We start from the raw sequence: 26,549 nt of genomic DNA on the forward strand, positions 1-26,549 counted from the left end.
ATAAAATAGTCATTAAATAATAATAAAAAAGAAAAAGAAATCCGTCAAAAATCCCACCTAAAACAAACTCAAGGTTTCTATGTCTGCCGCCTGTTTACACTCTACATTTGTTTCCAACCACATTTCACACAGATATCTTAAAATCATTTCTCTTTTATTTTATTTTATTTTTTACCTTTTACCTTCGCAGACGGTGATTTGTCGTAAAACACTAACCTGTTCACTTAAAATGTAAAAGCTTTCCACTGGTTTTGTGGTCCGGCTGCCCTGAAGGTCACGCGCACAGATGGAATTTTCCAGACTGATTTATGTTGAATTGATAGATCGAGCCGCACTCACGTATCACAGCTCTGACCTCGCAGAACTTATCACAGCTTATCACAGGCCGATTTCACCTGCGAAAATAAACCAGCCACAAAACCGAGTCTGGATCTGCTCGACCAGACCGGAGGAGAAAAGGTCTCTGCTTTTGTTCTGCCAGAGAGAAAAAAAACATGAGGCGTCTGTAAAGAAGGGCTTTGAAGCTAAACACATTTATAGTGTTGAATACATCTGAAGGAGTGGAAGCAATAATATTTGGGCTCTTATTGATTTTTCGGCTCTGCACACGGAAAAGTTTTCACTGCTTGAAGGTAAAGTGGTGTCTCTTCGACTAGCGTAATGTGCAGAAATACAAAGCACAAAAGCTTCTCGTAGAGAGAATTCTGTAGGAAACCAGTGTCAGTTCTGTTTTGTGAATCCCAGCTTTTAAAAAAATTACATTTATACAGTACTGGAGATCAAACTAAAGTGACAGGTCTCAAAAAAATGAAAATATGAATGAATGAATGAATGAATGAATGAATGCAAAATATTATTATTTTCATAATGGTTTTAAATTTACTTACATATTTTAATCCTCGACCGCACAATGTTGCCATATCATCACCTTGGAATTATAAGGTTCTATCTGTGTTCTGAATGATTTTGAGATATTGACCTTCAAAGTTTTTGCATTCCATATAGCAAACAGTGTGTGTAACTTTTGTTTTTTAAATAAAAGTCTTTAACAACTTATAAAAAAAAACCATCCCATAATGTAAACACTGTAAGAATACGCCAATAACTCAATTTTGACAAAAATGTCAGATAGAATCTAATTCTAAGGTGACGATATGGCAACATGTTATTTATGTTCATTTCCCTGCCACTGTTTCTTTAAGAATAATGTTCAATTTTTTGGTTGGAAATAGAAGACTTTAGTTTAGCCAATGAGGAGCTTTGGTTAGGTCACATGACGTGCAGTGTTTTTCTGTGGTACAATTTCTAACAGTCTGGCGTTTATTGTGAGTGGCTGTTGAATGCATATGAAAACGTCAGTAAAAAAGGATCAACCAACACAATCTTACGGCAATTCTTAAGTTTTTAATTTAGTGGCTACTTCGTATGAATTCGTACAATCTAATTCATAACATTTAGTATGATTTGCTCATCAGCCTATTACGGTTGGGGTTAGGGGTGGGGTTGTTTTGGGTGCCACACCTCCTTTTTAAAATTGTACATTTGCCACTAAACTGCCAAAACGTAAAATACTTACTATTCCTCGTGAGATCAGGCTGGATCAACTCACGTCAGATCCACAAAAAAATCGGAGAACTCCCCTCTAGTAAGTTATGATGACATCCACAACTCAAAAAAGTTTTTATCAAATGATTTTTCAGTAATTCGATCGAAAGTATGCAAATGTAATGCAATATTGAAATGGGTTAGATAGCTAGCTAACAAGGTCAGCTGTGAACTTTTAAATTGTAAAAATAACAACATGAATGCTAATAATATAAAGGTCATTAGTCATATGCTAATAACATTTGAATTATGGATAAAATTACATTTTAATGGCAATACTACATTTGATTAGATATGAATACAGGGAACAGTGTATTCGTGAGGACCACTATGTTCTATGGTAAGTGAAAGAAGAAACGGACAGAACTTTCTCTTCCTGCTGATGAAAGTGAGGATGAGATGGCTAGTGACCATGAGAATGATGTAGATTAAACATTTTAATAGAATAGTGATGGAGACAGTTCATATTAGCTCAGATGCAGATAAGACAGGCGTATCTGTACTGTACTATAGAATAATATATCAACATTGTTAGCTAGTAGCTACATTATTCTAATGCATGTGGATATATTAAACTTGTTATTTACTTGTTATAATATTTACTGCAAAAAATATTTATATTTACTGCATGCTGTATACATGATAATGCAATATTATGTTTGGTTTTAATAATATTCAGCAATAAAGAATGGAATAAATGAAAGCTGTTGGAATATCAGTTTTTGGAAAGTATATATAAGGTGTCATTTATAAGTTCTGTGTTAAAGCTTACAACACTGCAAGACCAATTAAATTATTTCAAAATACAAAGTTATTAATTATAAGGAAAGTTCTAAATTTGAAATTTGTTAGGTAGATCCTCTATTTGGACGTTGTTGCCATATGCAACATATCATAAAGTACTTTTTAACAATTTCACCTATTTATTTTATTTAATTTACAGCACTTCAATTTAAGCCAGTCTAAGAAAAGAAAAACAGTCACATGTATATATTGTTATAGATCTTTCTTAATGCATGCAGTAGAGAGTTAAATTTAACAACTTCTCATAAATCCACCCACCCAGTCAAAAATGGAAAAAAGAAGTTCTTATAAAATGCTTATTATATCAATTTAAATCACATTATAAATCAGTTTATATTTAATCAAGTGATTTCATTTGTTATATTTGAGCTCAGTGTTGCACTTTTATTGATTTTATAAAAAATTAAACTACCTAAAGAGAAACACCTGCTAAAACAAACTACGTGAAAGTTTTATTTAATGTTCAATATGTGTTTAACACGATCGTCTTTGTATGAGCCAATAAAAAATTATGTTATAAAAAATCCTATGGTATTTTAAAAAATAAAAATGCTACAGTGTTTTTGATCCATATTAAAGTGTAGCTAATATAGACCTACTGATTGTATTTAGTACAACTCTTTGTTAATGCTTCAGCATACTAACTATCATGAATCATGTCCTTATTATCTTATATTCTCAATATATGACTGAAAAGGGGAGAATTTCTTTTTCATTTTAGTATTTGTCACATAGTCACGATAATTACAGTTCAGATCTGTTGCAGTTTGATATGAAAGCTTTTCTTTAAATTGCAGTTTCTCAAAAAGATTATTTTCTGAGTCTGAAATGAAGCAAATATTTGACGTGGCCTACGAGATATCAAGGTAATACTGCATTTCACAGAATATTCTTGACATTGTGTAGAAATATTTTATTCACAAAACAGCCAGTCACAAAAATAAAAAGTCTTTAGCTGGGTTTTTCCAGAGGTCTAATATAGAAAGGAATATTTCTGTTTATACATCTTAAGGTCAAATCTGAAAAATGAACTCATTCATATGTGATTATTGTTCTCACTTGATTTAGAATGTCTGTGCAAATGTTTGATTAGGAATGTAGAACTAAAGCAAGTATTTAATAAATATGAAACGCATTTCAAAAATTAATGAATACAGGCCCAACATACACAGCTCGCTCTCAACTATTTTACATTTCATCAGTTTAGTGGGTCATTCGTACAAATTCATATGATTTTTGATTTTGTAATAAGGCACCAAAGCCCACCCCTAAACCCAAGTCATTGGGGCATGAGCAAATCGTACTAAAATAATGATAAATATTGTAATATGAAATCAACCTGATCATCTGTGTTTACAGCCAATAACTAGGCCCACACGGAATCTGCGCACGCAGAATTCCACAGATTTTCCGCAGATTTCTGCAGATTTTTAGTAGAGCTGTGAACCTACACTAGTCTCACGGTTCGGTTACGATTATCATGCCATCGATTCGGTTCAATTCGATATTTCGGTGCATCACGGTGCATTGACGATGCTTTCCATACACAGTTTTATATTTTCTTCACAGCAGCATTTCTTGTATTAAAATGTATGAATATATTTATATTTATATATTATTTGTAATACAATTTTGTCGTTTAATATAAACAGTCAGATATATAAACTGTAACTTTAAACAAAACGAGCATTAAGCAAATAATATAAACAAATATAAACATCCAGCTCAATTTCTGATCCTTGTCTATTTCTCTTACACCCCTTTTATTCTTCACACCCTCAACAAAAACGGTTGCGATTGGCTTTTGCGCGCTGCGCTCTTCAGATAAGTGACATTGATAAGCGGCAGGCGGCAGCGGCGATCTCACAGCTGATGTATGATAGACACGGTGGAGAAAACTCTGCAGACACGCGCTCCTTTCTGTATCCAAACGTAATGCTGTAAAACAGCCGAGAGGAGAGGAAAAGCCACCCCAGCAGGTCAAATGGGCCACTGGGTGTGTGTGTGTGTGTGTGTGTGTGTGTGTGTGTGTGTGTGTGTGTGTGTGTGTGTGTGTGTGTGTGTGTGTGTGTGTGTGTGTGTGTGTGTGTGTGTGTTAGAAAGAGAGAGAGACAGAGACAGAGCGAAAGCGAGTGAAATAGGGGCTTTTGTTGTATATGTCAGTGAAAGACTGATCCAACAAACACACACAGTGAAACTGTGCACAGTTTATGAGTTTTAAGTAGTTAAAGAGTTGTAAATACTCGCGATTGCCTCCCTCGCGACAGAGCGCATATGAGGTAAATGACATCAGTAATAACCGGTTATGATTATTACTGAACAGATACCGAATTGTCCGCGTCTGCATCACGATGCACCGAAGAAACGATTAATTTTGACACCCCTAATTTTTAGCCCATCATTAATTCTGTTTATTTACTTGAGTAAATGTGTAAATCTGAATTTATTCTGTTTTTATTCAGAAATGTATTACTTTTTATTTCATATATTAAGGTTTTAGTTATGATACTCTGCTGGATACTCCCAAAAAATTCAGCAGAAATCCGCAGATTTTTACCAAAATTCTCCGCAGAAATTATGTTTTTCCGCAGCAATAATGCTTTAAAAATGCTAGTGTTTTGAACCATATTAAAGTGTAGCTATTATGTATGTATTTAGTACAACACTGTTTATGCTTCAACATAATAACTGTAATGAATAATGTCATAATTATCTCATAATCTCAATATAAGACTGAAAATGGGAGAATCCTTGCTTCAATTTGGTATTTGACACACAGTCAGGATAATTACGGTTCAGATCTGTTGCAGTTTGATATAAAAGCTTTTCTTTAAATTGCAATTTCTCAAACAGATTATTTTCTGAGTCTGAAATGAAGCAAATATTTGACGTGGCCTACGAGATATCAAGGTAATACTGCATTTCACAAAGTATTCTTGATATTGTGTAGAAACATTTTATTCACAAAACAGCCAGTCACAAAAATAAAAAGTCTTTAGCTGGGTTTTTTCCAGTGAAGGTCAAATATAGAAAGGAATATTTCTGTTTATACATTTGAAAGCATATACTCATAAATGTACTCATTCATATGTGAATTTTATACTCGCTTTATGTAGAACGTCTGGGCAAATGTTTGATTAGGAATGTAGAACTAAAGCAAGTAGGACGAGGCAGTGGCGCAGTAGATAGTGCTGTCGCCTCACAGCAAGAAGGTCGCTGGGTCGCTGGTTAGAACCTCGGCTCAGTTGGCGTTTCTGTGTGGAGTTTGCATGTTCTCCCTGCGTTCGCGTGGGTTTCCTCCGGGTGCTCCGGTTTCCCCCACAGTCCAAAGACATGCGGTACAGGTGAATTGGGTAGGCATCCGCTGTGTAAAAACTTGCTGGATAAGTTGGCGGTTCATTCCGCTGGGGCGACCCCGGATTAAAAAAAGGGACTAAGCCAACAAGAAAATGAATGAATGAATATGAAACTATAGGCTTTTATAATATTGTCATATTGCACAGCCCTATCAAAATTAGAAACGCATACATCCAACAGGTCCAAAAAGAGTTTTTTCGATATTTATATGTATGATCTTTTGTTTCTCTCTCTCTCTCTCTCTCTCTCTCTCTCTCTCTCTTTCTGTCTGTATATTAATCGAGTTTTCAGGGTCTCTGGCCTCATCTGACAGAAAAAAGGCATTTTTGATGTCAGCCCACAACATTTCTATTGGGTTAAAGTCTGGGCATTGGCTAGGCCACTACATAACATTTAACTTGTTGGCCTGGAACCAAGATGCTGCTCCTTTACTCATGTGTTCGGGGGCGTTGTCTTGCTGAAACAGTAATTTCAAGCGCATTTACACTCCAGCAAGGGGCAACATGACCTCTATCCTGGTGTACTCAAATTTCAGAAATATAGTGAAACTACTGAAATATGAAACTATAGACTATTAGGATATCATCATAGCACAGCCCTATCAAAACAGCATATTCACCTGCCGAAAATCTTTTTTCTCTCTCTCTTTGTCCATATATTAGTCATGTTTTCCAGGCCCCTGGCCTCATTTGACAAAAAAAAAAAAAAAAACGCATTTTTGATGTCAGCCCACAATATTTCTTGTGGGTTAAGGTCTGGGCATTGGCCAGGCCACTCCATAACATTAAACTTGTTGGTCTGGAACCAAGATGCTGCTCATTTACTGGTCTGTTTGTGGTCGTTGTCTTGTTGAAACACTAATTTTAGGGGCGTTTCTTCTTCAGCAAAGGGCAACATGACCTTTATTCTGGTGTACTCAAATTGATCCATGATTCAAGCATTTTTCAGAAATATAAGAAAAATATAGAAATATGAAATTATACAATCCAGAGATGGTTGCGGCTGGAAGGGCATCCGCTGCGTAAATGCTGGATAAGTTGGCGGTTCATTCCGCTGTGGTGACCCCGGATTAATAAAGGGACTAAGCCAACAAGAAAATGAATGAAATTATACAATATTTTGACTTTTGCGATATCATCATAAAGACTTTTATGACGATATCTTAATAAACGATACAGATTTTTTAAAGTCTAAATTGTCTATTACAATATCCCCATAAAAGTCTAATAGACGACTTTCATGATATCGTCATATGGCACAATCAAAATTGGAGACAGCGTATTCACGTCGAAAAAAATCTCTTTAGACCTGTTGGGTGTATCTTTTTTTCTCTCTCTCTGTCCATATATTAGTCCTGTTCCCCGGGTCTCTGGCCTCATCTGACAGATGGAGATGTCCTTTTGTTATGCAGATCTAAGAGGAAGAGCGTTCGGGCCACGGATGTCAAACGCTGTTTATTTCGCCTCAATATGTGACCTGATGCTCAACTCTCTCCTCCGCAGATTATTTAAGAGCGTTAAATGGAAACAGCCATTGTGAGCAGACTCGGGTGACCCGGGATTGCTGGAGAGCAGGGTGAACAGATTATAAACGCTCTACACTCATGCTAATGCGTCTCGGACGGAGATCAGGCTTCAGGAGCAGCATTAGGACACAACTGTGAGTAATATTTCAGAGGGATGATGTGCGTCGGGTTTACAGTTTAATGCTTTTAAGGGCTTGCGTGTGTGTTTTAGGAGAGTCTGTGATGAGCACAAGGGAAGACTTTTATTTGATTGGTTCGAATGGTAAATTGAATCATATTTCTTGTTGAGAAAAGGTGTGCAGTTGGTTTTGCAATGGATAGGATGGTGAATAAATCTTACTGATTTTCATTGATAAAGTCACATTATATACCTGCCTAGTGGTCCTTACTTGATTCCTCCCACTATCCTAGCTTTCCTGTCATCTGTTATCTCTACTGTCTTATCTGCAAAGCATGAGAATGCCAACACCACACAATTTTTTTTTAAAAACTCACTTTTAAAAACATGAAATATGACATTTATTTGTAATAATTTACATTAAAATGACAACCTAAAATTGTAATATTAAATAAAAAAGATTTAATAGATAAAATAAATACATAAATTGGTTTAATTTACCATAAATTAGTTATCTATACTGTCTTATTTGCAAAGCACAAAAATCCCACCCCACCACATCCAGATTTTTTAAAAACCCACTTTAAAATAAAAATTAAATATGACTTTCACTATATTTGTATTAATTTACCACAACATTACACAACTTAAAATTGAGATGTTTAATAAACAGTTTAAATACATCAAAAAATACATAAATATGTTTAATTTGATAATCTGATAATATAAAATTGTTACATTTTCTTGTATTATATAAAAATATATTTTAAATATTACATCATTTAGATTTTTTTATATATTTAGATTCACAGTTGAAGTCAGAATTATTAGCCCTCCTTAATTTTTAGCCCCCCTGTTTAATTTTCCCCCTAATTTCTGTTTAACGGAGTGAAGATTTTTTTCAACACATTTCCAGTCATAATAGTTGTAATAACTCATCTCTAATAACTGATTTATATTATCTTTGCCATGATGACAGCAAATTATATTTTACTTGATATTTTCACTATTTTGACTGGTTATCAATACACTTCTATACAGCTTTAAATGACATTTAAAGGCTTAACTATGTTAATTAGGCAGGACAGGGTAATTAGGGAAGTTATTGTATAATGATGGTTTGTTCTGTAGACCATGAAAAAATATATAGCTTAAAGGAGCTAATAATTTTGACCTTATAATGGTTTTAAAAAAATTAAAAACTGCTTTTATTTTAGCGGAAATAAAACAAATAAGACTTTCTCCAGAAGAAAAAAATATTATCAGACATACTGTGAATACGTCCTTGCTCTGTTAAACATCATTTGGGAAATATTTTAAAAGAGAAATAAAAATTAAAACGGGGGCTAATAATTCTGACTTCAACCGTATGTACAGTTGTGCTCAAAATAATAGCAGTGTGTTGAACGAAAGTGCAGCTCAAAATCCTTTTAATACCACCAAACCTCCTTTAATCTGCATTTTGGATGTCAGCCCACAAGTTTTCTATTGGATTAAGATCTGGGCACTGGCCTGGCCAATCCTTAACGTTAATCTTGTTGGTCTGGAACCAAGATGCTGCTCATTTACTGGTGTGTTTGGGGTTGTTGTCTTGTTCAAACATTTCACTCATTTCAAGGGAATTTCATCTTAAGCATAGGGCAACACGACCTCTATAAGGATTCTGATGTACTCAAATTGATCCATGATCAAACATTTTTTAGTAATATAGTAAATATTAGATTAATTTTTTACAGAAAATGCAGACACTACTATTTTTAAATTAACGGCTTAATATTTGTTTTTCTTAACTTTCTCTAAAGTAATAATATTCACTCACCGGTCACATTATTAGGTACACCTTACTACTACCAGTTTGGACCCCCTTTTGCCTTCAGAATTGCCTTAATCCTTCATGGCATAGATTCAACAAGGTACTGGAAATATTCCTCAGAGATTTTGGTCCATATTGACATGAGAGCATCACACTGTTGCTGCAGATTTGTCAGCTGCACATCCATGATGCGAATCTCCATTTCCACCACATCCCAAAGATGCTCTATTGGATTGAGATCTGGTGACTGTGGAGGCCATTTGAGTACAGTTGTCATGTTCAATAATCCAATCTGAGATGATTCGCACTTGCGAACACACGTGGTGCTGACAAGATGCTCAATTGGAATTGATGCTCAAATGCATTGAGTTGCTGCCATGTGATTGGCTGATTACAAATTTGCCTTAAGCAGTTGGACAGGTGTGCCTAATAAAGTGGCCGGTGAGTATATATAACCTTTTTTCATGTTTTTATTTAGATTTAGTTTTGTTTTTAAGTGTTTTGTGTTCCCAATGCATTTAAATATAAAATATTGTAAAGATTTTAAACTTTACTCACTTTTTTTCAACCCACTGCTATTATTTTGAACACTGAACTGCATCGAACATTCAGAACTTCTCCAGTAGAGGCTGTCACAGGGCTGTCAAAATGGCTGATGATATCCTAATCACATTTCCCCCTCATCTCAGTGCTGGTGTCTAGAGGACCCCATGGTTTAAAGGCCACGGCTCCAGATCAGTGTTCAGGCAGGACGCCCCATGTGCTCGCCGTCTAATGTGCGAATTGGATTGTGGCACTTGTGCGGACAGCAGGCTTCAGCCTCTTTAACAGCGCTCAATCTGTCCCGGGTCAGTGCGGCAAACTGCTCCGCTATCATCCGCCCTGTCGCTCATTCTCTACTCTCAGACGGTTTTATTTTTCAGACACATCTGTCAGACTGTCCTTGGACGGGCGTATCGGCCAGATCAGCTCTACTGAAGCATGTTGAAGAGTTAATAGAGAGATGATAACCGAGTGTTCAAAACCGTGACCCATATTCACTCAAGAACACTGACCCAGATTCAAATGGGAGCATAAAAAGTCACTTTGCCTCGAAACAATGACTCAGGTTGGGAACACTGACTCAGATTTGGGTGGGAATATTTATGAGTCACGCCGGTACAGTGAAATGATCTGAACTCTGTCGAGCAGATGCCTGCTTTTCCATTATTGTGATTGTTTTGGTGCCACAGGAGTCAATGCCACACAGTTCTTTTAGAGATGGTATTTGCTTTTAACAACCACATGGTAACGACGCATGGATGAAAGCACATGATGATGAGGATAAAGTCTTTCATTTCACAGAAAAGTAATAAAAACTTTAGGTAGGCTGTAAAATCCAATCCGGTACGGTATGGTACGGTACAGTTCGGTTTGCATTTATGGCCATTTCCGAACCATACCGTACTACTTTTTGGGTAACTTTTAGAAAGGGTACCTATTAAGGGTGTCACGATCCTCCAAATCCTCGATTCGATTACATTTTCGATTCTAAAGGCACGATTTGATTCGATTTTCGATTATGAATAACTAATTAATTAATGACCAATTAATTATTTGTAGCCTACCGTTTAAACTACCTGACCTGGATGGTCTTTGTTTGACCCATAAACAAATCATACAGTAAATGAATAAAGGCAAGATACACACATAATTACCACCTGTCAATCACTTTTGAATAGGCAGTGATCTGTGTTGTTATAATGGCGTCGGTAAAAAAGACGCACAACCAACAGGAACCAGCCAACAGTATCTGAGGTGTTCGCTAAAAAGTACAAGTGAGTGAAAGATTGAAGCAGTCCTCTGACTGCCTGGACCTGCTGTCTCGAGCGCATGGCTGTGAGTGCGTCTGTGTCTGTGTGGTCACGTGATGTGCATTTTCAGCGGTAGTGAGGAAGGAGGGCTGCTCAGAAATGCTACACGCCACTGTGGATGTCAAATCGTTGTCGTTCTAAAATGCCATTTAAAAACAAAGACAGTGTAAACAGGGCCTGAGTGTGTACTTTTCGCAAGCGGATTTGCAACGGGAGCGGGCGGAGGATCGCTATGCCGGTGTTGTCTATCGGACGAACCGTACGTAATACATACATAGCAGAGCTTGCAAAACTGTGTTTTTTTTGTCGAGAACACGAACATTGTCAACATAACTCACTGGAAATCCAAAATGCTTCCACACCGGCGACTTCATTGAAAGAGGAGAGGGTTTAAGTTCTGTCGACGGGTCTCCTGCTTCTGCAGTTTAACAAGCACTTCAACAAGCCTGTTTTTATCCCTCTTTGGCAAGCCAAGCTGACGTGACATGGGTGCATGGCAGCATCGACGATTCTATTTTTTGATTCGATAATCGAAATTGAGCATAAATTTCGATCAATTTCGATTAAAAATCGCCCCTAGTACCTATCACAACAAAAGGGTACCAAAAGGTGGAGCTAGAAATGCACCTGAACACTATTGATTTAAAGACAAACATCACTAGAGCGTGTACAAACCATGAGAATGAAAACAAAGGAAGCGCCATTTTTAAATACACACCTGAGACAATACATCATTATAATATGTACATACAATAACAAGCCGTGGTTGATCCGAGCTCAAACAAACCTTCTTGTTGTCTTAATGAACAAAGCCAAGAAGATAAACCTGTTGTTTACAAGGCTGTCTAAAGTGCGAACGGTTTCACTTTCTGCAGAGTGCTCGCTATCGCTCACTATGCTTCTATATTTGATATAACAAATTTCTTGAGCTAATAGTGACGTGCCCATGATTATTATAGTGCTTCTGACATCCGATCTCTTTAGAATCGGACAAACATGAGAGTTGAAGCTCAAAAAAACAAAGAAGAGCCCGAAAAAACAAAGGAGCAAATTATTCTTTCAGCAACCTAAAACAAACAAACTGCCATGTTTAACTATTATCATCACATTTTGAACTGTTATGAACTCGGAATTACGGAATTGGGTCCCCTTGTGACAGTGGAAACGCAAACCTGATAAAAGTGACCCGCACTGTACTGTACCACTCAATTGAAACTGGCTATTAGTAAACCTTACCTTAAAAATCATGCAAACTGATTGCTTGGAAAAAGCCAAGTTTGAGGAAATAAGATGTAGTATGTAATACTAACAAGTGCCTGTCTGCTATTGTACACATACTAGAAAGTTCCAGTCATGTAAAACAAATTTGTCTAGTGTACTACTTGATCATTTACTTCAGATGTACTTGTCTTAATTTAGGCTACTCTGCAGGACCATTTTTAACAACAAAATTATTTTAAGTTGAATACACTTTATTTAGTATTTAACTACTTGTTTATGCAACTTGTGCTAAGGTGATGTTTTCTCAGTTCAACTTACAATACATCCAACAAGTTAATTTTAATTCAAGAAGCAATCCAGGTTACTTGTTAAAACTATGCAAATCGATTGCCTTAAAAAAGTAAGGGTTATCAACTATTGTAAATAATTGAGATAACTGGAAACAAGATCCCAATTTTACAATCACAATGACAAAAATACATGACATATGGCAATGATACAGTTCAGATGCAATTTTATTGTATTTAGCAATCGTAGTAATGCAATAATACAATGTAGGTACCATACAATAAACATTTTTATTAGAGTAAAATGTACATCTGATTCACCATGAACGTGTTGTTTAGTGTAAAACATGTTAAAAAATTTGTAAACAGACCTTTGATTAATTAATGACAAGTTATTTCTTGACAAATACTGTTTATTCTGTATAGTGACGCCTCTCCTACATCGACATTGTCAATATATGACAGAAAAGGTGTAACATTAGATTCTCAACCTCGTTGTCCAGAACCATAATGACAGCGTCTTTATTAAACAAGGTATGGTCAGGCAGGCAATAGTCAAACACAGGAGCAAACAGAATTATAAGAGTCAATACAAAAAAGTAGTCAAAAACAGGCAATAGATTTTATGGTTTAGGTGGCTAACAGCAAAAATCATAAACAAACCAAGGGTCTAGAAACACTGCACGGGAAATGCTTCGTAATGATTACAGGTAAAAACAAGACTCAGCAATGTCTGTGTGGGTGTGTACTGTATAAATAGTCCATGTAATGAGTCCTTGAGCAGCTTCAGCTGTGCGTGCTTGCAATCAGTCGGAACCGGTGTGTGTGCGGTGCATGCTGGGAGTTGTTGTTCATTTGGTGGCAGATTTGTAGTTCTCCAGCGATACAGTGAAAGTTCATGAGTCCTTGAATCTGATCTTTACTTTTTATTTTCTATTAGATTCAAGTCAGATGATTGGCTGGGCTGTTCTACAGCTTGATTTTCTTTCTCTGAGACCACTCGAGAGTTTCCTTGGCTGTGTTTTGGATTGTTTTGCTAAAATGTTTACCCTGGTTTCGTTGTCTTCATTCTAATGTAGATGTTGGACTGAAGCAGCTAATATTAATATACAATGATGAAGGGCAGAGGGTTGCTGAATAATACTGAGAGATTTCAGCTGCTGTCTGGGCTTTCCATGCCTTTTTTACCTTCCTGTCTTCATGTGTTCAATACTTTTTCCCTGTGTCATTTCATTTCATTTCACATAACGTTATTTGTAAACTCATTCGTTTTGTTTTCTCCGCATATATCAATTTCTTTGGTTGTTAACAACATCCGGTGAAAATATTAAGTCAACATTTTAGCAATATGTTTTTCTGAGACAAAAAGTGACATGTTTAATACTTATTTCACCTAATAGCTTATTTAATATAATCACATAGCCTCCAGTTACATCAAATGCTCCGAAATTTAAAGATGAAGAGATTTTTGTTGATGAATTTTCAATTCCTACCAGTCTCTGAACAGTACGAGAGGAGAACATACAGTAAGCGAGCATGCTATTTCCTTATTTCCAAAAGCATCTGAGGGCTGAAGTTTCGCCCCTTGTGAGTCTCTCTCGAGTGTCGCTCTGCTAATGAAAGCGCAGAAAACCCTCAGCATAAAAGTAGAGACTTTGCTAACAGCCTCTGAAAAGGTCTCTCCGTTTGAGATTCGACATGCTTAAGCAGGGGTGAAATTTTCAAGAGGGAAAAACAACTTTTAATCTCGGGATTGAAGCAAGGCGAGTCCGTGTCCTTTCTCTGTTGCACTGTCTTTGCTCTCGAATGCTTAAATAAAGTCCAGCCGCTTGTGGCCACTGCCTTTGATCTGTGGAGTTTAACAGGCTGGACGCTTCAGTCTCCAGAAAGGCGATAGGAAGTAACACATTACTGTTTTTGTTTCACGGTTTAACAAATTATTTTTCGAAATGTTGAATGAAGCAGACCGTCAATCAAACTGACTATTATTATATATATTAAGTTATTATCTATATATATATATGACTATTCAAAATTAGATAAAAAATTACTTAAATAAAAACAATATTCATTTTGTTATATTTAATCAAGTTTCATTCATTCATTTTTCTTCGGCTTAGTCCCTTATCAGGGGTCATGACAGAACTTAAAATAAGTAAAACATATTGTACTCAAAATAAGTAAAAGTCAATCATATCTTAGTGATCAATAAAACTGTCAGTGAAACATATGAGGCATAATAGTTCAGTTGTTTACTGTAAATATTATGCTGTACTAAACAGAAACAAATAATAGTATAACCGCTAAAGCAAAAAATCTAATAAAAAGGGTGTTACACAATTAAAAGACTATCGTAATATATAGTAAAGGGAAATACTGCGATAAGCATTATATATGTTTACAACTCTTCATTAATGAATTACACTACAAAATGTAGTATCATTAATAATTATCATGAACTAATAGTAATTACCATAGTATACTGCAGCCTTTACTACTTCTCTCCCTCAGTCATCTTTCAATCAAGCAAGTTTCTCAAGTTTCTCGCACCAAAAAGTTTGTTGTCGACCACCATAAAACAGGAAAAAAAAGAAGAAATCATAGACACCGGCCTCACAGCCCCATGAATGTCAGTGCTGTCACTTATTGATCCGTGATTGGTAAATATAGCTTGTGTGGACGCTACTGCACTACTTTCTTAGAATAATATGAATTTATATGAATAAATTTGATTTAGAAAATAGCTATGTTACCGCTAAGCTACTGAGAAATGTAATTAAGCTAAGAGCGTCAGTACTTGTAGAGACGCTTCTGCCCAAATCTGACTTTTAGAAACATGTTTTCTGAAAAAAATGTTGACATGTTCAATACTTCTTTACCCCACTTAATTAGGTTAATTAGCCACGTTAGTGTAATTAAGCAAGTCATTGTATACCAGTGGTATGTTCTGTAGACAATTCAAACAAATTTTTTATTCATTGGGATAAACGCCTTAAGATGTACCATTTTATTTTCAAGGGGGTCCCACAATTAATCACAATCACATAATAACAACACCAGAAGACAAAACTTACACAACATCCAAAAAAACAAATTTTGGGAAATATTTAAAAAAGAAAAAACTATTTTCACTCAAATGCTCGTCCTGTGGTTGAGAATGAGCATCAGTGTTTATTCGTACAGTCAGAACTCTGTAAACCAGCACGCTGACATTGACTCGTTTGCAGAAGAAAGTGTCTGGTTCGGGTCGGAAGCGTTTGCCAAATCCTAAGTCTGACACGCTGGTTTGAATCATGTATCGCTTTCATAAGAGCAGTGTGGGATATATCAGCAAAAGTGGATATCAGCGGCCAAAGACAAAGCAGAGCGAATGAAGAAAGGCGTGAGCTTTAGAACAGAGCCGACTGGAAGCTATCTCTGAAGCGCAGACACACAGAGTCACTCGCAGACGCCACCGAGCCGCTCTCTGAAGTAATGAAAAGGCTAATTGAATATTTAAGCGCTTAATTAAATGTAGGTTCTCATCAGAGTGGGAACACTTACTGTCTGAGGAGCTCTTAAAATAAAAGTTGTTCTGTGATCAGGCCCAGTGATGTTGATGGATCGCAGTTTGTGTTCGTCACACTGATGCAGTTTTTGTTTGACATTCATACGGCAGTAGAGCAGTGTTTCCCAACTCTGTTCCAGGAGGAACACTAACAGTACATATTTTGGGTGTCTCCCTTATCCGAACCATTCATTTCTGGTTTTGCGGTCTCTTCTAATGGTTGATTCAGGTGTGTTTAATTAGGAAGAGGTGTGTACTGTTGGTGTGCCTTCAGGAACAAGGTTGGGAAACACTGGTGTAGAGGGACATGGCTGTTGATGTTTTTTCTTCCTAGCATGTTGCTAGCATGTTTCTAGTATAAACTAGCATGTTGTTAGTATGATTTTGATATGAGTGAGCATGTTGCTCGTATGTTAATATAACGAATTAGCGTGTTGCTAGTACGATTAGTGCGTTTGTTAGTTTGTTTCTAGTATGAATTAGTATATTTTATATTGTTAGTATGTTTCTAGTATGGATTGGTATGTCGTTAATCTGTTTCTAGTATGGATTCATATGTCGTTAGTATGTTTCTAGTGTTAGTTTGTATGTTGTTAGTATGTTTCTAATATGGATTGATATGTCGTTAGCATGTATCTAGTATAATTTGGTATGTCGTTAGTATGTTTCTAGTATGGAATAATATGTTGTTAGCTTGTTTCTGGTATCAATTGGTATGTTGTTAGTATATTTCTAGTATGGATTAATATGTCGTTAGCATCTTTCTACTATGAGTTGGTATGTTGTTAGTATGTTGCTAGTATGGTTTAATATGTTTTAGTATGTTTCTAGTATGAATCGGTATGTCGTTAGTATGTTTCTAGTATGAGTTGGGATGTCCTTAGTATGTTTATAGTTTGAGTTGGTATGTCGTTAGTATGTTTCTAGTATGGTTTGGTATGTTGTTAGTATGTTTCTAGGATGGTTTGGTATGTTGTTAGTATGTTTCTAGTATGGTTTGGTATGTTGTTAGTATGTTTCTAGGATGAGTTGGTATGTCGTTAGTATGTTTCTAGGATGAGTTGGTATGTCGTTAGTATGTTTCTAGGATGAGTTGGTATGTCATTAGTATGTTTCTAGTATGGATTGGTATGTCGTTACTATGTTTCTAGTATGGTTTGGTATATTGTTAGTATGTTTCTAGTATGAAATGGTATGTCTTTAGTATGTTTCTAGTAAGAGTTGGTATGTCGTTAGTATGTTGCTAGTATAGATTAATATGTCTTTAGTATGTTTCTAGTATGGTTTGGTATGTTGTTAGTATGTTTCTAGTATGAATTGGTATGTCGTTAGTATGTTACTAGGATGTGTTGGTATGTCATTAGTATGTTTCTAGTATGGATTGGTATGTCGTTAGTATGTTACTAGGATGTGTTGGTATGTCATTAGTATGTTTCTAGTATGGATTGGTATATCATTAGTATGTTTCTAGTATGAAATGGTATGTCGTTAGTATGTTTCTAGTATGAGTTGGTATATCGTTAGTATGTTTCTAGGATGAGTTGGTATGTCATTAGTAATAATAATAATAATAATATTAATAATTCCTTACATTTATATAGCCCTTTTCTGGGCACTCAAAGCGCTGACAGCAGCCATTTTGTGCCAGAGATGAAGCCAACTGGAATATGGGGGATGGTTAGGACACCATGATGTTGCCAGTGGGCAGATTTGGCCTGGATGTGGTTAAACCCCTACTCTTTTTCGAAGGACATCCTGGGATTTTTAACGACCACAGAGAGTCGGGACCTCGGTTTAAGGTCTCATCCGAAAGACGGCGCCCACTGAGCAGTAAAGCGTCCCCGTCACTATACTGGGGCATTAGGTCCCACACAGACTGCAACCTAGCTTTCCCATGTGGTCTCCCATCCAGGTACTGACCGGGCCCAGCCCGGCTTAGCTTCAATGGGCGACCATGTGAGAGTTGCAGAGAGCTAGCTGCCATCTAGTATGTTTCTAGTATGGTTTGGTATGTCGTTAGTATGTTTCTAGTATGAATTGGTATGTTGTTAGCAGAGGCTAGACTTTCTCATTGTCCGTCATTTTGACGGAGAGGGTTGTAAAATTTCCGTCATAACTTATTGTTGATCGTTATTTAATTTGCAAACTTTCTGATAGCTTTTTTCATTCGTATTTTAATAATGAACTTCAGTGTTTCCTCTAGGATTTTTTTTCCAGCTGTGGCGGCAGACTCTGTAGGGCATTTTACACAGATCTAGCACTACATGTGGTATGAGTGTATTCACACTCATACACTATGGCCAATTTGGTTTATTCAATTCAGTGATAGCGCATGTGTTTGGACTGTGGTGGAAAACGGAGCACCCGGAGGAAACCCACGCCAACACGGGGAGAACATGCAAACTCCACACAGAAATGCAAACTGACCCAGCCTGGAGTCGAACCAGTGACTTTCTTGCTGTAAGGCGACACTACTAAACACTGAGCCACCGTGGTTTGTTAGGATTAGTTTTAAAATATCATTTTGATCATTTGATTGTTACCTGAGAATCAGTAGGAAATCATAATAACATAGAGAAGTTTTTATTTACATGAGAAATGTTTACATTAATTTTTAAAAAATCATTTTGCTAAAATATTCCATGCTTTTTTCTGTTTTAGTTTTATTCATGGATTTTTTTATTCTTTCACAAAGTCATCTCTGAAATCTCAGACAGAATCAGTAGGGCAAAAAAAAACTACACCAAAAAAAAAATGTTTTGTCATCTATTCCAATGGCCTCAGCGCTGACACCATAACCAGTAAACGATATTAAATAATAATGCGCTACACGATGTTGTCTTACAGTCAAATATTTGTTCACACCTGCTCGCCAGGCTTTGGTTTCTCCCATCAGTTGCTAGGCAACGCTGGTCACCTGCATTAGCCTACACAAACCTGCACAGACGACCTCATTACTGAACGGATCCAAACTGCTAAATTTCCCTAAGTGTTTCATAAACGCCCTCATTAAAGTCATGTCAGAGTGAAAAACACAAGTTTACTGATATTTCCTGCGCTGATTTATTTATCTGCGGGAGCTTCATTGACTGTATCCGAAGCCGTCGTGTGTCAAAAAGTTCAATTTTCGCTCCAAAACTTTCTCATTATTCTTCAGTCACTGTCTGGTTTTCGCTCCTGGTCTCGTCTGCTTGTGTTTTTATCGACACTTGTTGGTATTTATGACGTTCTAATGAAATAGAGATGCAGATGATTGATGTTTGTGTGATTTTTCATCTGACTCAGTTTGTTTATAACTCATTAGAGATCATTAGAGAATCATAATGCAGACGTTCAGGAAAAACTATGAAAAAATCATTCCTGAACTTCACGTATTGACATGTTGGGGAGCTTAACCGAAAGCATTTATTTAAATATATGAAACATTTTATTCGATATTCTGGGTTGGAAGACTGGAACTGGAAATGGAGTGTGAAAAGTACAGGAAATAGACATAGTAATTTAAAAGGCACCTGTTTTACTCCTTTTTCATGATTTAACATAAGCCTTTTTTATCTCCAGAATGTGTCTGTAAAGTTTCAGCACAAAACAACCATCACATTATTTTTCTATACCTTTCAGAATACTTGAATTTTCTGCTCTAAACACATTGTAGCTGTTATTTGTTGCCTATGCCTTTAATGCTAGTTCTCCACGCCCGCTATTCCCACATGCCTGAGTGTGTCTTCACCTCGGCTGCGACAGATAAACAGCACAGAGAAGGAAGCAGATCTCGCGTAACGTAGTGAGAAATGCTACAGTAAGAGCTTTACCAATAATTATTTGATGTATTTGTTGAGGTGACTCAAGTTTTTTCTGCAAACGACAATAACAATTCTATTTTGCTTTAGTTTTGTTTTTGTTTACTCAACTTTTGAGATTTAGGTTACACATTCAGAAAACTAATCTTAAACTGACTCAACTAAACTTTTTTTTTTTATCACTGACAACTTTTTTCTACCCTGGCTCATTGTGGAAATGTAGCCCCTCGGACATTTCTGGAGACTGCGAAATGCGTCCCGGGAGGTACGTATTTGTGCCAGTTTTTGTTTTCGCAAATCCACGAGAGGCCGCTGTGCCGCGCTTTTTCGCGTCTCTAACATCTCTCGAGCCATTCGCACCCGCGCTGTTCTCGCGTGAAAAGCCACGGGAGGCCACTGTAGAGCGACCGTCTGTCCGACTGACTAAATGACTGAATGATCGACTGTAGCGTTCGCTCGAAAAAACGAAATGCGGCCATACGTACCTCCGGCCACGTAAATTGTCGTCTCCAGAAAAGTACGCGGTGCTAAGTTTTCAGAATGAGCTTGGGTTGACTTGGGTTGACTGGAAATCATTAGAACTGCTTTTTTACAAAAGTAAACAAGAAAAAAACTAAGTGAAAGTAGAATTTTGTTTTATTTTTGTTGAACTGGCTTCATTTTTTTTACGGTTCGCATAATTTCTGCACATTGCCATGCTTGACAATGGTATGAACCATTATATGGTTGGCCAAATAAACAAAAAAACATCCAACATGTGATGTACAACACGTACATCAAAAAAGACATCCACTGAGGAGCCGGAATAAAAGTTTTTGCGACATCTTTTTTAGACGTTTTTTCAATGTTCAACAGTTTTTAGGTGTTAAATTATTATTATTGTTATTATTTAAGACAGAGACCATTGCAAATTATTTTTCACTTTCTAAAGAGCAGATCCCCAACACATCTTATTTTGATGTCCTCTGGTGTTAATTATGGGAGGTCAATCGTCCCGAAACCTCCTGTAATTTGCACCCTGGTTGTCCCTATTTTGTTAAGACTATATTTTTTATATTTATTTAATTTATTTTTGTATATATTTTATATTTTACTAGTATTTTTGGCAAAATGTCATTTGAACACATTTGTTCAAATATATTAAACATTTATTTCAATATTTAGGGATGGTAGACAGGAATTGGAGGATGAAGGAACTGGAAATGGATTGGCTTGGAAAGTATGGGGGTTTAAGAGATTGTCTGGGTTCATTTCAAGTTCAGCTCCATTAGCAGTATTGGAGGCATTCTGTTGATTTCTGCAGGAAATAATTTGGACTTTTTGTGGCACATGCAAAAATTACAGACACCATAAAGCATTTATCAGGGCTGGCAGACCATTAAAGTACATCTTTTGTGTGTAAGATGCATTATGAAATAAAATAATTTTGTTCTTTTGTGGCTGTACTCTCGGGTAGTTACTAACAGCACTGTAGCTCTTTTTTATTTTATTTTTTATCTCAGTTGAGCAGCAGCCAGTTTATAATGTTTACTTTTTCTTTTTTCTGTTTTTCTTTTCTTTTATTTTTAAATCCCCAATAGGTGCTTGTCATCTATTTATTTTTTTATTTTTTTTATTTTATCTACTAATTTAACTTAATTTAATTTAATTTTTTATTTTATCTATTTATTTAATTTATTATTAATTTAATTTAATTTAATTTTTTATTTTATCCATTTTATTTAAATGTATTATTTATTAATTTAATTACATTTTTTATTTTATCTATTTATTTAATTTAATTAAAAATTTACTTTGATTTAATTTAATTTTTTATTTATTTTATCTATTTTATCCATTTTATTTTATTTTATTTTTAAATCCACATTGGGTGCTTTTCATGTGTATTGTTTATTTTATTGTATTTTCTTTTTTAATTTAATTTAATTTTATTTTACTTTATTTTATTTTATTTTATTTTATCATATTTAATTGTATTTTAGTTTTTAATTCAACATTGAATGCTTGTAATCTGTAGTGTTTATTTTATTTATTTTATTTTATTTTGTTCTATTTTATTTTACTTTACTTTCATTTTAATTAATTAATTTTTTTATTTATTTTGTTTTACTTTATTTTATTTTATTGTATTTTGTTTTTCATTTTATTCTATTTTTTATTTATTTCATCTATTTTACTTTTATTTTACTTTATTTTAACTAATTAATTAATTTATTCATTTCTTAAGTAATTAGCTCATTTATTTATTTTATCTAATTTTGCTTTTACTTAATTTTTTTCCACATTGGGTCCTTGTCATCTGTAGATTTTATTTTATTTTAGTATTTTAATTTATTTATTTATTTTATGCATTGTGTGCTTGTCAACTGTAGAGTTTATTTTATTTTAGTATTTTATTGAATTTTTTTAATTTTTTATAGCATTAGGTGCTTGTAATCTGTGGTGTTTATTTATGCCACATATTATGCCATAAATGCTTTCAACACTGCTCAGTTTTGAATCTGCAACATATGGATTATTATTCGATCGTTATATATTTACTGGAGACAGATTGATTCTCCAGCGTTTGACAAGAGTCCCGGAGCACTTAGAGAAGCGCTTCAGCAGTTTCAGCCCAGTGTGGAGATCTCTGCGCTCTCCTCTTTTCTCCTCTTTGAAGCAGTGCCAGGTAGAAACAGGGGCAAATCTCCATTGCAAATGTGAACTCTACAACCTGCTGATGCAAACATCTTTTCTCCTGTAAAGGTATTTATTCACGTACAGTAAGAAACCGGCTAATGAAGTCTGTGGATGTCAGTTTTCGTGTTTTTTTGCGTAATGAGGACATTTTATAATCAGGGGGAAGCAGATCTGCATCAGGCTTGATTTTGACTTTGAAAACATCTCAATCTTGAAACTAAAAGATAAAAAAGGGTAAAATCATGGTGCCTTAGTGGTTAGTACTGTCGCCTCACAGCAGTAAGGGTGCTGGTTCCAATTCCCAGTGGGAACATTTGTTACAGTTGGCATTTCTGTGTGGAGTTTGCATGTTCTCCTCATGTTGGCGTGGGTTTCCTCCGTGTGCTTCGGTTTCCCCCACAGTCCAAAGACATGCGCTATAGACAAATTGGGTAAACAAAATTGTCCGTAGAGTATAAGTGTGTATGTGAGAGTGTATGGGTGTTTCTCAGTACTTGGTTGCGGCTGGAAGGGCATCTGCTGCGTAAAACATATGCTGGAATAGTTGGCAGTTCATTCTGCTGTGGTGACCCCTGATAAAAAAGGGACTAAGCCAAAGGAAAATGAATGAATGAATGAATGATTCGCCCTCCTTTGAAATTTGTATTCTTAATCAAATATCTCCCAAATAATATTTAACAGTACAAAGGAATTTTCCACAGTATTTCCGATAATATTTTTTCTTCTGAATAAAGTATTTCTTTTAGTTTGCTGAAATAAAAAAAAATAAAAAAAAACATTTTTAAATTATAATTTGGACTGACTTACACTGTATTTAAACAAAACTGCTCTCGAAGTAGCTTGTTTGCTATTGATAATTTATTAAATCGATACGTTTAATAAGTATTTATTTTATTTGTATTTTTAATACACATTATGTGCTTCACTTCTGCTGAGTTCTTTTTCTTTTTTGTTGTATCATCTTATTTTGTACTTTGACTGTTTTAAATATATTTTTTTCTTGTATTTTTTGAAACTGCATTTCATGCTTGTCATCTGTAGTGTTCCAGCATATGTTTTACACAGAGGATGCCCTTCCAGCTGCAACTCAACACTGGGAAACACCCATACACACGCATTCACATACATACACTCACTTTAGCTTACCCAATTTCCCTTTAGCGCATGTGACAGACTGTGGGGGAAACCGGAGCACCCGGAGGAATTCCATGCCAACATGGAGAGAACATGCAAATTCCATGCTGAGGCTTGAACCAGCAACCTTCTTACTGTGACAGCGTTACCCACTGAGCCACTGCGCCACCATATCAATTTATAATATATATTTTTTCTTTTTTCTTATTATTAATGTATTTCAAAATTTTAGTTTTTTACTTATTATTATTATTATTATTATTATTATTATTATTATTATTATTATTACTTTTTGAATTTATCTTATATTTTATTTCCAAATTGGGTGCTTGTCATCTGTAGTGTTTATTTAATTTATAATGTTATTTAAATAATATAAATTGTTCATTTTATTTATTTATTTATTTTGTTTCTTATAATACGTTTATTTCGGAATTAGTTTTTTACTTAATAATTCATAATATCACTTTTTAAAATTTTATTTTATATACAGTTGAAGTTGGAATTATTAGCCCAGCTTAAAATGTTTGTTTATTTTTTTAATATTTCCTAAATGGTTTTTAACAGAGTAAGGAAATTTTCACGGTATGTCTGATAATATTTTTTCATCTGGAGAAAGTCTTATTTGTTTTATTTCGGCTAGAATAAAAGCATTTTTTAATTATTTAAAAGCCATTTTACGGTCAAAATTATTAGCCCCATTTAGGCTATATTTTTTTTCGATAGTCTACAGAACAAACCATCATTATACAATTCATTCATTCATTCATTCATTTATTTTCTTGTTGGTTAGTCCCTTTATCAATCCGGGGTCGTCACAGCGGAATGTACCGCCAACTCATCCAACACGTTTTTACACAGTGGATGCCCTTCCAGCTGCAACATCATTTTAACATACAATAACTTGCCTAATTACCCTAACCTGCCAAGGTAACCTAATTAACCTAGTTTAACCTTTAAACCTTTAAATGTCACTTTAAACTGAACACCAGTATGAAATATCTAGTAAAATAGCATGCTCTGTCATCATGGCAAAGATAAAGAAAATCAGTTATTAGAAATTAGTTATTAAAACTGTTATGTTGAGAAATGTGTTAAAGAAATCTCTTCGTTAAACAGAAATGAGGGGGGGGGGGGGGATTAACAGGGAGCTAATAATTCTGATTTCAACTCTAAAAACATTTATTATATATAATTTATTTGCTTATTTTACATCCACATTGCACGTTATCTGCAGTGTTTATTTTATTTTAGTTGATGCTATAATATTTAAATAATTTAACATTAAATAATTGTTTATTTTATATAATCATGCTATTAATTATTTTTAAATAATATATTTTCAATAAAAATAAATGTATTCCAGCCAAACTAAAAGAAATAAAACTTTATTTAATTTTTAATAAAAATTTGACTTCATCTGTACAACAAAACCCTCAAACTAGCTCCACTTCTGATTATGTAAAAAAGTACTTTATTGTTATTGTTATAATTATTTCAGCTCATTTTTACATTTCTTAGTAAGTGGATCCAGAATATCATCTTTTTTTCCCAATCAGCTAATGAACAGATGTAAGAAGGCAAGACTGATTCATTACTCACATTAAGTCCTACTGCGATCTTTAATTTGAGCTTGTCAATGTCAGCTTGAAATGTGATGCTGCATCAGAACTGACAGTTTCCCGTAATGATCAGAAGCGCAGCACTTGAAAGAGAACATCGCAGATACTGTAGGTGTTTCAGGCTGACACCCAACAGCATGTCAAATGCAGCAAACACCTTTAATGTGCAGGATTTCAGAGTCAAACCATACAGCAAATACAGCAGGGGGGGAGAAGGGCGGGGCTTATAGAGATTCACTCCAGACAGATAAAAATCAATACATTGTTTATGAAATACAAATGCTTCATGTTCATTCACTCACACACTCATTCAGACACTCTGATTCATTATTTATTTAGTCACTTTTTTTTATTTAATTTATTCATTCATTCATTATTTTATTCAATCACACTTTGTTTTGTTTCTAACACCGGTGTATTGATTCATTTGTTCATTTGTTAGTTCATTAACTATGATAATGCTTTTCACTCACTCTGGTGTTTTGTTTCATTCACTTCATTTGTTCTTTCACTCTGGTGTTTTGTTTCACTTTTCATTTACTCACTCTCTCATTTACTGATTTTTTTTACTCATTCACTTAATGATTCACTGGTGTATTTTTTTTATTTCAATTCTTCACTCACTCAATTCTTCATATGATTCTTTTCACTCACTGGTGTTCTGTTTTATTCACTCGCTCTTCATTCATTCATTCATTCATTCATTCATTCATTCATTCATTCATTCATTCATTCATTCATTCATTCATTCATTCATTCATTCATTCATTCATTCATTCATTCATTCATTCATTCACACACCCTAATTCATTGCATTTATTTAGTTACTCACTTTTTGTTTCTATGACCTGTGTATTATTTTTCATTCATTCATTCATTCATTCATTTACACTGATAATTATTTTCTACTCACTCTGAGATTTTGTTTCACTCACTCTTCATGTGTTCATGTTCGTTAATTCATTCGTTCATTCATTCATACATTCATTTATTCATTCATTCATTCATCTACTCTCATTCAATTTGCTCACTAATTCATTCTATTTTCATTCACTCACTTTTATTTTTGTTCATGTTTTATTTCTAAAAGTGATGTATTTTTTTTCATTCACTCAGTCACTCATTACTTACTCTGACGATATTTTGTTATGCAATGTGGTGTTTTGTTTCACTCACTCTTCATT

The sequence above is a fragment of the Danio rerio genome, chromosome 25 (genome assembly GCF_049306965.1).
Source record: "Danio rerio strain Tuebingen ecotype United States chromosome 25, GRCz12tu, whole genome shotgun sequence".
In the NCBI taxonomy this organism is placed as follows: domain Eukaryota; kingdom Metazoa; phylum Chordata; class Actinopteri; order Cypriniformes; family Danionidae; genus Danio; species Danio rerio.